The 13,888-nt window shown below is 43.2% G+C and overlaps 1 pseudogene; it reads right to left on the bottom strand.

Moving 5' to 3' along the window:
- The window catches only part of LOC135512332 (regulating synaptic membrane exocytosis protein 1-like), a 68,120-nt pseudogene that overhangs the window by 16,238 nt on the left and 37,994 nt on the right, over positions 1 to 13,888 (bottom strand).

Below are 13,888 nucleotides of genomic sequence, written 5' to 3'. Positions count from 1 at the left end.
AGACAAATACGGCAGTGAAGTTTCCTGTGTTCTGACAACAACAGAACAACATTTTAGTGGTAGAATGTCGATGGAATATCTCTCTTAGTAAGAAGACAGCATTCCCATGCCTCCACCCACCTTTAGACACAACTGGAAGATGGCACTGCAGCGGATAGCTATGACCTCCTGATCAATTCTGCTCGTTTGTGTGTTTTTTCTTTCTTTTTTTTACTATGAAGTTAACTTTTTTGGTTCATAATATTTCTGCCATCATTTCCTATGGCCAAAAACAGCTTCTGGATATCAGAACAGTGACCAGGCCCTCATCCCCGGGACTCGAAAGAGGAAGAGCCGGTGCAAGAGAGGCACAAAGGGAGCGAGCTCCCTGACAAGACTAAGACAGAGGTTAAATAAGCCGCCTCCACCCTCTGTTCTATTGGCAAACGTACAGTCACTGGAGAACAAAATGGACGAGCTCCGTTTGAGACTATCTTATCAACAGAAGCTGAAGAACTGTAATATCCTATGTTTCTTGGTGTCGTGGCTGAACAAGGACAATATACATCTAGCGTTTCTTTCCTATGCATCGTCAAGGCAGCTGGTGGAGGATCTCTAATGTTAAGGAAGTCTCAAGGTTTTGCTTGCCTTACTTAGAATACGTAATGATATGCTCTAGACCATATTACAGTATTTACCAAGAGAATTTTCATCTATATTTTTTTGTGTACCATCACAAACCGATGCGGGCACTAAGACCACACTCAACAAGCTGTATAGGGCCGTAAGCAAACTAGAGAATGCACATGCAGAGGAGGCGCTCCTAGTGGACGGTGATTTTAATGAATGCAGGGAAACTGAAATCCGTTTTACCAAATTTTTACAAGCATGTCATCTGTGCGACAGGAGGTGAAGAAAACTCTATCACCTTTACTCCACACACAGAAAGACATACAAAGCTCTCCCTCGCCCTCCATTTGGAAAATCTGACCATAACTCTATCCTCCTGATTCCTGCTTACAAGCAAAAACTCAAACAGGATGTCACGCCCTGGTCTTAGTATTTTGTGTTTTCTTTATCTATTCGGTCAGGCCAGGGTGTGACATGGGTTTTTGTATGTGGTGTTTTGTCTTGGGTTTTTTTCATAGGTATTGGGATTGTAGCTTAGTGGGGTGTTCTAGCTTAGTCTATGGCTGTCTGAAGTGGTTCTCAATCAGAGGCAGGTGTTTATCGTTGTCTCTGATTGGGAACTATATTTAGGCAGCCATATTCTTTGAGTGTTTCGTGGGTGATTGTCCTTATTTCTGTTGTGTGTTAGTTTGCACCAGTATAGGCTGTTTCAGTTTTCGTGTTATGTTTGTTGTTTTCGTATTGATTCGTGGTTTTCCTTGTTTCATTAAAATATGAATCACAATAGCCACGCCGTATTTTGGTCCGACTCTCTTTCACCTATAGAAAACCGTTACAGAATCACCCACCACAACAGGACCAAGCGGCGTGGTGACAGGCAGCGGCACCAGGAGCTACGAAGTCTGGAGTATACGACTTGTGAGGAAATAGACAGGTGGGCGGTCGACCCAGGGAGAGTGCCGGAGCCCGCCTGGGATTCGCTGGAGCAGTGCGAAGAGAGTTACAGGAGAATGGAGTTGGAGAAACAAGCACGGCGGCACCTATAGAAAACCGTGACACAGGAAGTACCATTTATATACTCAATAAGGAATTGGTCCGATGCAGAGGATGCTAAGCTACACGACCATCCTTTTGATTGCACAGACTGGAATATTTTTTTTACTAGGCAAGTCAGTTAACTTCTTCGATATAGGGGGCGCTCTTTTCATTTTTGGATAAAAAACGTTCCCGTTTTAAACAAGAGATTTTGTCACGAAAAGATGCTCGACTATGCATATAATTGACAGCTTTGGAAAGAAAACACTCTGACGTTTCCAAAACTGCAAAGATATTGTCTGTGAGTGCCCCAGAACTAATGCTACAGGCGAAACCAAGATGACATTTCATACAGGAAATGCCCCAGATTTTGAATGCGCTGTGTTCCAATGTCTCCTTATATTGCTGTGAATGTGCCAGGAATGAGCCTACACTTTCTGTTGTTTCCCCAATGTGTCTGCAGCATTGTGACGTATTTGTAGGCATATCATTGGAAGATTGACCATAAGAGACTACATTTACCAGGTGTCCGTTTGGGGTCCTCCGTCGAAATTATTGCGCCATCTCCAGCTGCGTCCACTTTTCCATTAGGTTCAGAGGAGAAAGGCACCTGCCACGAATGATTTATCATCGAATAGATATGTGAAAAACACCTTGAGGATTGATTCTAAACAACGTTTGCCATCTTTCTGTCAATATTATGGAGTTAATTTGGAAATAAGTTTGGCGTTGTAATGACTGAATTTTCATTTTTCTTTTCTTAGCAAACGTGATGAACAAAACGGAGCGATTTCTCCTACACAAATAATCTTTTTGGAAAAACTGAACATTTGCTATCTAACTGAGAGTCTCCTCATTGAAAACATCCGAAGTTCTTCAAAGGTAAATGATTTTATTTGAATGCTTTTCTTGTTTTTGTGAAAATGTTGCCTGCTGAATGCTAAGCTTAATGCTATGCTAGCTATCAATACTCTTACACAAATGCTTGTGTAGCTATGGTTCAAAAGCATATTTTGAAAATCTGAGATGACAGTGTTGTTAACAAAAGGCTAAGCTTGTGAGCCAATATATTTATTTCATTTCATTTGCGATTTTCATGAATAGTTAACGTTGCATTATGCTAATGAGCTTGAGGCTATGATTACGCTCCCGGATACGGGATTGCTCGACGCTAGAGGTTAAGAACAAATTCTTATTTACAATGACGGCCTACCCCTGCCAAACCCGGGCCAATTGTGCGCCGCCCTATGGGACTCACAATCACAGCCAGATGTGATGCAGCCTGGATTCAAAACAGGGACTGCAGTGATGCCTCTTGCACTGAGATGCAGTGCCTTAGACCGCTGCGATACTCGGGAGTCCGAATATGTTCCTGGATTCATCCAATAACATTAAGGAGTTTACCACATCAGTCACCGGCTTCATTAATAAGTGCATCAATGTTGTTGTCCCCACAGTGACCTTACGTACATATCCCAACCAGAAGTCATGGATTGCAGGCAACATCCGCACTGAGCTAAAGGCTAGAGCTGCCGATTTCAAGGTGCGGGACACTAATCCGGACGCTTATAAGAAATACCGCTATGACCTTTGATGAGCCATCAAACAGTCAAAACTTTGGTCAATGCAGGGTTTGCCAACTATCACAGATAATAAATGGAAACCAAGCAGCGAGCTGCCCAGTGACGTGATCATACCAGATGAGTTAAATTCCTTCTATGCTGGCTTCAAAGCAAGCAAAACTGAATGATGCATGAGAGCACCAGCTGTTCCGGATGACTGTGTGATCTTGCTTTCCATAGCCAAAGTGAGTAAGACATATAAACAGGTTAACATTCAAAAGGTTGCGGGGCCAGACGGATTACTAGGATTCGTACTCAGAGCATGCGCTGACTAGCTGGCAAGTGTCTTCACTGAGTGTCTTCAACCTCTCCCTGACCCAGTCCATAATATCTACATGTTTCAAGCCGACCACCATAGTCCCTGTGTCCAAGAATGCCAAGGTAACCTGTCTACATGACTATCGCGCTGTGGCACTCACATTTGTTTTGCCATGAAGTGCTTTGAAAGACTGGTCATGGTTCAAATCAACACCATCATCCCATACACGCTTGATTGACCCACTCCAATTCGTATACCGCCCCAACAAGTCCACAGATGATGTAATGTCTATTTCACAACACACTGCCCTCTCCCACCAGGAAAAGAGGAACACCTACGTGAGAATCTGTTCATTGACTACAGCTCAGCATTCAACACCATAGTGCCCTCCAAGCTCATCACTAAGCTCAGGACCCTGGGACACGAGACAGCCTATAGGGAGCAGGTCAGCGACCTGGCAGTGTGGTGCCAGGACAGCAACCTCTCCCTCATCGTCAGCAAGTGAAAGCAGCTGATCGTGGACTACAGGATATGGAGGGTTGAGCAAGGCCCCATCCACATCGACGAGGATGTAGTGGAGCAGGGTTGAGAGCTTCACGTTCCTCGGTGTTCACATCACTAAGGAATCACCATGGACCGTCCGCACATAGCAACACAGTCATGAAGAAGGCACGGCAATGTCTCTTCCCCCTCAGGAGGCTGAAAAGATTTGTCATTGGGCCACAGATCCTCAAAACACTCTACAGCTGCACCATTGAGAACATCTTGACTGGCTGCATCACTGCTTGGTATGGCAACTGCCTGGCATCTGACCACAAGGCATTACAGAGGATAGTGTGTACTCCCCAGGACATCACTGGGGCCAAGTCTGAACCAAGTCTGGAACCAACAGCACCCTGAACAGCTTCTACCCCCAAGCCATAAGATTGCCAAATAGTTAGTTAAATAGTTAACCAATAGCTACCCGGAAAATCTGCATTGAGCTTTTTTGCACTAACTCTTTTGACTCATCTACTGTTTATTATCTATCATGTTGCCTAGTCACTTTATCCCTACCGATATGTTTCATATCTACCTCAATTACCTCGTACCCCTGCATATCAGCTCGGTACTGGTACCCTGTTTATACAGCCAAGTTACCATTATTCCTTGTGTTATTGTTGTCACTTCCGGCGCGTGTTATCACTTCCGGCGCCGACAGAGATGGCTGCCTTGCTTCGCGTTCCTAGGAAACTATGTAGTTTCTTTTTTTTTTTTACATGTTATTTCTTACATTGGTACCCCGGGTCATCTTCGGTTTCATTACATACAGTCGGGAAGAACTACTGAATATAAGAGCAACATCAACTCACCATCATTACGACCAGGAATATGACTTTCCCGAAGCGGATCCTGTGTTCTGCCTTTCACCCAGGACAATGGAATGGATCCCAGCCTGCGACCCAAAACAAAGACGTTGTAAAAGAGGGAAACGAAGCGGTCTTCTGGTCAGGCTCCGGAGACGGGCACATCTCGCACCACTCCCTAGCATACTTCTCGCAAATGTCCAGTCTCTTGACAACAAGGTTGATGAAATCCGAGCAAGGGTATCATTCCAGAGGGACATCAGAGACTGTAATGTTCTTTGCTTCACGGAAACATGGCTCACTCGAGAGACGCTAACGGAATCGTTGCAGCCAGCGGGTTTCTTCACACATCGCGCAGACAGAAACAAACATCTTTCTGATAAGAAGAGGGGCGGGGGCGTATGCCTTATGGTTAACGAGACGTGGTGTGGTCACAACAACATACAGGAACTCAAGTCCTTCTGTTCACCTGATTTAGAATTCCTCACAATCAAATGTCGAGCGCATTATCTACCAAGGGAATTCTCTTCGATTATAATCACAGCCGTATATATTCCCCCCCCAAGCAGACACATTGATGGCTCTGAACTAACTTTATTTGACTCTTTGCAAACTGGAAACCACATATCCTGAGGCTGCATTCATTGTAGCTGGGGATTTTAACAAGGCTAATCTGAAAACAAGACTCCCTAAATTGTATCAGCATATCGATTGCGCAACCAGGGCTGGTAAAACCTTGGATCATTGCTATTCTAACTTCTGCGACGCATATAAGGCCCTCCCCCACCCTCCTTTCAGAAAAGCTGACCACGACTCCATTTTGTTGCTCCCTGCCTACAGAAAGAAGCTAAAACAAGAAGCTCCCGCACTCAGGTCTGTTCAATGCTGGTCCGACCAATCTGATTCCACGCTCCAAGACTGCTTCCATCAGGCAGACTAAATAACTTTTTTGCCCGCTTTGAGGGTGCCACTGACACGGCCGCAACCAAAACATGCGGACTCTCCTTCACTGCAGCCGAGGTGAGTAAAACATTTCAACGTGTTAACCCTCACAAGGCTGCAGGTCCAGACGGCATCCCCAGCCGCGCCCTCAGAGCATGCGCAGACCAGCTGGCTGGTGTGTTTACGGACATATTCAATCAATCCTTTTCCCAGGCTGCTGTTCCCACATGCTTCAAGAGGGCCACCATTGTTCCTGTTCCCAAAAAAGCTAAGGTAACTGAGCTAAACGACTACCGCCCCGCCCCGTAGCACTCACTTCCGTCATCATGAAGTGCTTTGAGAGACTAGTCAAGGACCATATCACCTCCACCCTACCTGACACCCTAGACCCACTCCAATTTGCTTACCGCCCAAATAGGTCCACAGACGATGCAATCTCAACCACACTGCACACTGCCCTAACCCATCTGGACAAGAAGAATACCTATGTGAGAATGGTGTTCATCGACTACAACTCAGCATTTAACACCATAGTACCCTCCAAACTTGTCATCAAGCTCGAGACCCTGGGTCTCGACTCCACCCTGTGCAACTGGGTACTGGACTTCCTGACGGGCCGCCCCCAGGTGGTGAGGGTAGGCAACAACATCTCCACCCCGCTGATCCTCAACACTGGGGCCCCACAAGGGTGTGTTCTGAGCCCTCTCCTGTACTCCCTGTTCACCCACGACTGCGTGGTCATGCACGCCTCCAACTCAATCATCAAGTTTGCGGACGACACTACAGTGGTAGGCTTGATTACCAACAACGACGAGACGGCCCACAGGGAGGAGGATTGTGGTGTCAGGAAAATAACCTCACACTCAACGTCAACAAAACAAAGGAGATGATTGTGGACTTCAGGAAACAGCAGAGGGAGCACCCACCTATCCACATCGATGGGACAGTAGTGGAGAGGGTAGTAAGTTTTAAGTTCCTCGGCGTACACATCACAGACAAACTGAATTGGTCCACCCACACAGTCAGCATTGTGAAGAAGGCGCAGCAGCGCCTCTTCAACCTCAGGAGGCTGAAGAAATTCAGCTTGTCACCAAAAGCACTCACAAACTTCTACAGATGCACAATCGAGAGCATCCTGTCGGCTGTATCACCGCCTGGTACGGCAACTGCTCCGCCCACAACCGTAAGGCTCTCCAGAGGGTAGTGAGGTCTGCACAACGCATCACCGGGGGCAAACTACCTGCCCTCCAGGACACCTATACCACCCAATGTCACAGGAAGGCCATAAAGATCATCAAGGACAACAACCACCCGAGCCACTGCCTGTTCACCCTGCTATCATCAAGAAGGTGAGGTCAGTAAAGGTGCATCAAAGCAGGGACCGAGAGACTGAAAAACAGCTTCTATCTCAAGGCCATCAAACTGTTAAACAGCCACCACTAACATTGAGTGGCTGCTGCCAACACACTGACTTAACTCCAGCCACTTTAATAATGGGAATTGATGGGAATTGTAAAATATATCACTAGTCACTTTAAACAATGCTACCTAATATAATGTTTACATACCCTACATTATTCATCTCATATGTATATGTATATACTGTACTCTGTATCATCTATTGCATCTTTATGTAATACATGTATCACTAGCCACTTTAAACTATGCCACTTTGTTTACATGCCCTACATTACTCATCTCATATATATATACTGTACTCGATACAATCTACTGCATCTTGCCTATGCCGTTCTGTACCATCACTCATTCATATCTTTATGTACATATTCTTTACCCCTTTACACTTGTGTGTATAAGGTAGTAGTTTTGGAATTGTTAGGTTAGATTACTCGTTGGTTATTACTGCATTGTCGGAACTAGAAGCACAAGCATTTCACTACACTCGCATTAACATCTGCTAACCATGTGTATGTGACAAATACATTTGATTTGATTTATTTTTCTCTCTGCATTGTTGGGAACGGCCCATAAGTAGGCATTTCACTGTTAGTCTACACCTGTTGCTTACAAGTCATTTGTCAAATACATTTGATTTGATTATACTCGGGCCCTGTAACGAGCTGAGAACCTGCACAATGGTAGATGTCACATAAATACACACATTCATAGACAGAAGGAATGCAGTAAGCAGACCACATTGATAGAGACATGTATGCTGACAGACATGAAGACACACACACGCACACAATCTACATTTATATACATACTGTAATATCTCAGCCACACACACTCTCTCACTCTCATACTCACTCACTCACTCACTCACTCACTCACTCACTCACTCACTCACTCACTCACTCACTCACTCACTCACTCACTCACTCACTCTCACACACACACACAAAAGGATAAGCAGACCACATACATATGTAGGATCTTTAATTTGACCTATATTGTCAGATCAAAATAATCCTGCAGCAACAGGATTTGTACGTTTAGTCCATGATGTTGCAAAATCGGTAGGTTGGCTACTAGCTGGCCAAAAGTAGGCTACATGAAAAGTGCAATATTGTTAAAATGTCACCCTGTGTTGGTGTGGGTTTTCAGTGAATTTTGGTAAATCACAAAGCTTATCTGCATTTCCTGTGGTGCAGGACAATTCTCAGCAACAAGAGTGTGATCAAATTAAGATTCTACATCTGCACAGTAGAAAGAAATATATTGTGAAAACACATCTGTGACTTACGCTGAAGCTTCTTGCTGGGTGTGTCGGTGTGGGGGTGTCTGCGGGGCATGAAGGGCGATGGCCGGGGCAGAGGGATGGAAGACACGTCGTGGGTTTGCAGATTGTACCAATGAGGCTTATCATCCAATGGGGCTGTCTCGAGCTCTATCAGGATCTTAACGTAACCAATATTAGCACAATCAGTCAAACACAAGGCCAATGAAAGCAATTCATCAACTTCAATGTTTGCCTGAGTGTCTGTATCTGTGTGTATGTAAGTGTGTGTGTACCTCGCCCATGAACATGCTATCCTCATCAGGTAGGCGAGGCTGGTCCCACACGGTCAGCTCTAGCATGTGTTGGCGGAAGTCTCTGCGGTGGACGTGGGAATACACAAACGTCTGGTTCCACATGGGCTCTCCGCTCTTCTTCACTGTCTTAGTCCTCCTCTTGCTCTTGTCACTGAGTGCGCACACACACACACACAAACACAAACAGAAACAGGCAGACAAACACAGACAGACAGACAGACAGACAGACAGACAGACAGACAGACAGACAGACAGACAGAGGAGTTAACATATTTGTTTGTTTTTCTATGTGGTAGTCTAACTGATACAGTTGAAGTCGGATGTTGACATACACTTAGGTTGGAGTCATTAAAACTCGTTTTTCAACCTCTCCACACATTTATTGTTAACAAACTATAGTTGAGGCAAGTCGGTTAGGACATCTACTTTGTGCATGACACAAGTAATTTTACCAACAATTGTTTACAGACAGATTATTTCACTTATAATTCACTGTATCACAATTCCAGGGGGTCAGAAGTTTACATACACTAAGTTGACTATGCCTTTAAACAGCTTGGAAAATTCCAGAAAATGATATCATGGCTATAGAAACTTCTGATAGGCTAATTTTACATAATTTGAGTCAGTTGGAGGTGTACCTGTGGATGTATTTCAAGACCTACCTTCAAACTCAGTGCCTCTTTGCTTGACATCATGGGAAAATCAAAAGAAAAAAGAAAAAACTATAGACTAAAACTATAGACCTCCACAAAGAAAAAAACTATAGACCTCCACAAGTCTGGTTCATCCTTGAGAGCAATTTCCAAATACCTGAAGGTACCACGTTCATCTGTACAAACAATAGTACTCAAGTATAAACACCATGGGACCACAGCCGTCATACCGCTCAGGAAGGAAAAGTGTTCTGTCTCCTAATGATGAACGTACTTTGGTGTGAAAGCTGCAAATCAATCCAAGAACAACAGCAAAGGACCATGTGAAGATGTTGGAGGAAACAGGTACAAAAGTATCTATATCCACAGTAAAACGAGTCCTATATCGATATAACCTGAAAGGCCGCTCAGCAAGGATGCAGGCACTGCTCCAAAACCGACATAAAAAAGCCAGACCACGGTTTGCAACTGCACATGGGGACAAAGATCATACTTTTTGGAGAAATGTCCTCTGGTCTGATGAACCAAAAATAGAACTGTTTGGCCATAATGACCATCATTATGTTTGGAGGAAAAAGGGGAGGCTTGCAAGCCGAAGAACACCATCCCAACCGTGAAGCACCGGGGTGGCAGCATCATGTTGTGGGGGTGCTTTGCTGAAGGAGGGACTGGTGCACTTCACAAAATAGATGGCTTCATGAGGGTGGAAAATTCTGTGGATATATTGATGCAAAATCTCAAGACATCAACCAGGAAGTTAAAGCTTGGTTGCAAATCAACCAGGAAGTTAAAGCTTGGTTGCAATGTCTATTTGGTCTTCCAAATAGACATTGACCCCAAGCACACTTCCAAAGTCGTGGCAAAATGGCTTAAGGACAACAAAGTCATATTGGAGTGGCCATCACATACCTTAATCCCATAGAACATTTGTGGGCAGAACTGAAAAAGGGTGTGCGAGCAAGGAGCCCTACAAACCTGACTCAGTTACACCAGCTCTGTCAGGAGGAATGGGCCAAAATTTCACCCAACTTATTGTGTGAAGCTTGTGGAAGGCTACTCGAAACGTTTGACCCAAGTTAAACAATTTAAAGGCAATGCTACCAAATACTAATTGAGTGTATGTAAACTTCTGACCCACTGAGAATGTGATGAAAGAAATCAAATCTGAAATAAATCCTCTCTACTACTATTCTGGCATTTCACATTCTTAAAATAAGTGGTGATCCTAACTGACCTAACTAAGACAGGGAATTTGTACTAGGATTAAATGTCAGGAATTGTGGAAAAACTGAGTTTAAATGTATTTGGATAAGGTGTACGTAAACTTCCTACTTCAACTGTATACTACGATGACGTACCTGCGGTCCGGCAGGAAGTACATTTTGACGTAGGGGTTTCTAGGTCGCCCATCCGGTCGGGGAGGCAGCTCTGTTGCCTGGACCACATTCACTATTAGCTGGTGTCCCACCTTATCATACCACAGCTTCACCTGCACACAGACAGACAGAGATACACCCCATCATGATCACTAGGAGCCAACAACCCATCTTAAATGATATTACGTAGGCTACAAACTATATAGAAATACAAGACAGCCCCAAATGTCTGCACTCATGATACATGACATGACAATCCTTTGGTATTGACTTACTGAAAGTTGTCCGGGCAATATCTGAAAGCACGCACATAAACACACACATAATGGAAATGATCACTATGAGCCAGATTACTATAACATACATATCATATACCAATGCATAATAATCCCACATATGTCTGTTGGTGTGTACTCACTGTGAGCTGTCCAGACATTAGCTGTGGGTTGTCTCTTAGTGCACTGGGGCTGGTGGGGGACATGACTGATATAGATGGCTGCTCCATCTTCTGGGACTCGAATGAACTGGAACCTGCTGTGAGGGCAGAAATAAGACAAGACACATCTCACCCAGTTAAACCCCTAACAACTAGGGTCAAAAAGAAAGAGCGAGAGAGAGTTGACAGAGAGAGAGACAGAGAGAGGAAAAGCAGAGAGAGAGACAGAGACAGAGACAGAGGGAGAGAGATACAGAATGAGAGAGAGAGAGAAGGAGAGAGAGAAGGGGAGAGAGAGAAGGGGAGAGAGAGAGAGAGAGAAAGAAAGAAAGAAAGAAAGAGAGAAAGAAGGAAAGAAAGAGGAAAAGCAAAGAGAGAGAGAAACAGACAGAGAAGCGAGAACAGATGAAATACCTACTAGATTCTAGTGGAGGGTGGGATGTGTCTGGGATTCTTGGGATATCACTGGAGTCAATCAGAGACATATCAGTTAAAGTCACACTAACATCTGATAGTACAGGATAACACAAGTATACAAAGACTATTATTTAGTGTTGTCTTGACTGTTGGTAGGTAAAAACAGGAGGGAAGAGTAGGATCAACATAGAAAGAGTCGGATCAATATAGAAAGACTAGGATCAATATAAAAAGAGTAGGATAAATATAAAAATAATAGAATCAACATAGAAAAAGTAGGATCAACAGAAAGAGTAGGGTCAATATAGAAAGAGTAGGATCAACATAGAAAGAGTAGGATCAATTGTCGTGGAAATTTCCTCTATTTACCACATCATGGGAGCAAACCACACACACAAGTCAGAGTTAGTTATCAAAGTCCATCGTTGATTATATGAGCTCTATCACAAACCCTGTGACTCTCAGATCAATTCAGTGTCTATCAATGAATTCTCTGAGATTCCCTTCCACATTGCAATAGCATTTTGACTTTCAACAGTTCAGTATCTCTAATGAAAAGTTGAGAGTCCCAACATAATGGCAAATGGGATCCATTATAGCAAAGATACACAGGATAAGACAGCATCGGCATAATTCATTGTTCAGCTTTGTCTCCTTTCTCAAACTCAGAACCATAAACCAATCCTCCATATCAACAGGCATATATCAAATCCATCCTATCTTGACAAGATCACAGAGACACACTGACTGGCACACAGACATTGTGGAGCCAAGAGATACATGCTTGACCTCTCCCCTCTCTCCGGCCCAAGCAACTTAGTCTTGACATAGAACAGATACTGCAACCCCGCCACAGTATTATACAAAAATAACATTCTGATGAGAAGTAACTTACAAACATTGATGAATATAAAACATCTTATCTATGTTACCCAACTAATTCTGATTATTCCCCAACACAATATAGAAAGAGTAGGATCAACATAGAAAGAGTAGGATTAATAGAGAAAGAGTAGGATTAATAGAAAAAGAGTAGGATCAATATAGAAAGAGTAGGATCAACATAGAAAGAGTAGGATCAATAGAGAAAGAGTTGGATCAATATAGAAAGAGTAGGATCAACATAGAAAGAGTAGGATTAATAGAGAAAGAGTAGGATTAATAGAGAAAGAGTAGGATTAATAGAGAAAGAGTAGGATTAATAGAGAAAGAGTAGGATTAATAGAGAAAGAGTAGAATCAATATAGAAAGAGTAGAATCAATATAGAAAGAGTAGGATCAATATAGAAAGAGTAGGATCAACATAGAAAGAGTAGGTTTAATAGAGAAAGAGTAGGATTAATAGAAAAAGAGTAGGATCAATATAGAAAGAGTAGGATCAACAAAGAAAGAGTAGGATTAATAGAGAAAGAGTTGGATCAATATAGAAAGAGTAGGATCAACATAGAAAGAGTAGGATTAATAGAGAAAGAGTAGGATCAACATAGAAAGAGTAGGATCAACATAGAAAGAGTAGGATTAATAGGCAAAGAGTAGGATCAACATAGAAAGAGTAGGATCAACTTAGAAAGAGTAGGATTAATAGAGAAAGAGTAGGATTAATAGAGAAAGAGTAGCATTAATAGAGAAAGAGTAGGATTAATAGAGAAAGAGTAGAATCAATATAGAAAGAGTAGAATCAATATAGAAAGAGTAGGATCAATATAGAAAGAGTAGGATCAACATAGAAAGAGTAGGATCAATATAGAAAGAGTTGGATCAACATAGAAACATTTTTACAACCAATAATCCGTTATTGCAGTCTACTAATTTAGGCTTTCGTCAGCTCTATGGTCACAGGGTGGGGGAGGATGAGGATGCTTGTGTAAATTTGTGTGGAAGGAGAGGGGGTCTTAATACTGTAGCTTTACTTACTGATAGGCTTTATAAAAGCTTCGCAAGTGTCACACCCTGACCATAGTTTATTTGTATGTTTCTATGTTTTGGTTGGTCAGGGTGTGATCTGAGTGGGCATTCTATGTTGGATGTCTTGTTTGTCTATTTCTATGTCTGGCCTGATATGGTTCTCAATCAGAGGCAGGTGTTACTCATTGTCTCTGATTGGGAACCATATTTAGGTAGCCTGGGTTTCGCTGTGGGTTTGTGGGTGATTGTTCCTGTCCCATGTGGGCACCCTATTCCATACACCAGTCC

This window comes from Oncorhynchus masou, chromosome 24, assembly GCF_036934945.1.
Source record: "Oncorhynchus masou masou isolate Uvic2021 chromosome 24, UVic_Omas_1.1, whole genome shotgun sequence".
Taxonomy (NCBI): domain Eukaryota; kingdom Metazoa; phylum Chordata; class Actinopteri; order Salmoniformes; family Salmonidae; genus Oncorhynchus; species Oncorhynchus masou.
The sequence above is the reverse complement of the archived record's forward strand: the minus strand, read 5'-3'. Positions and strand labels throughout refer to the sequence as shown.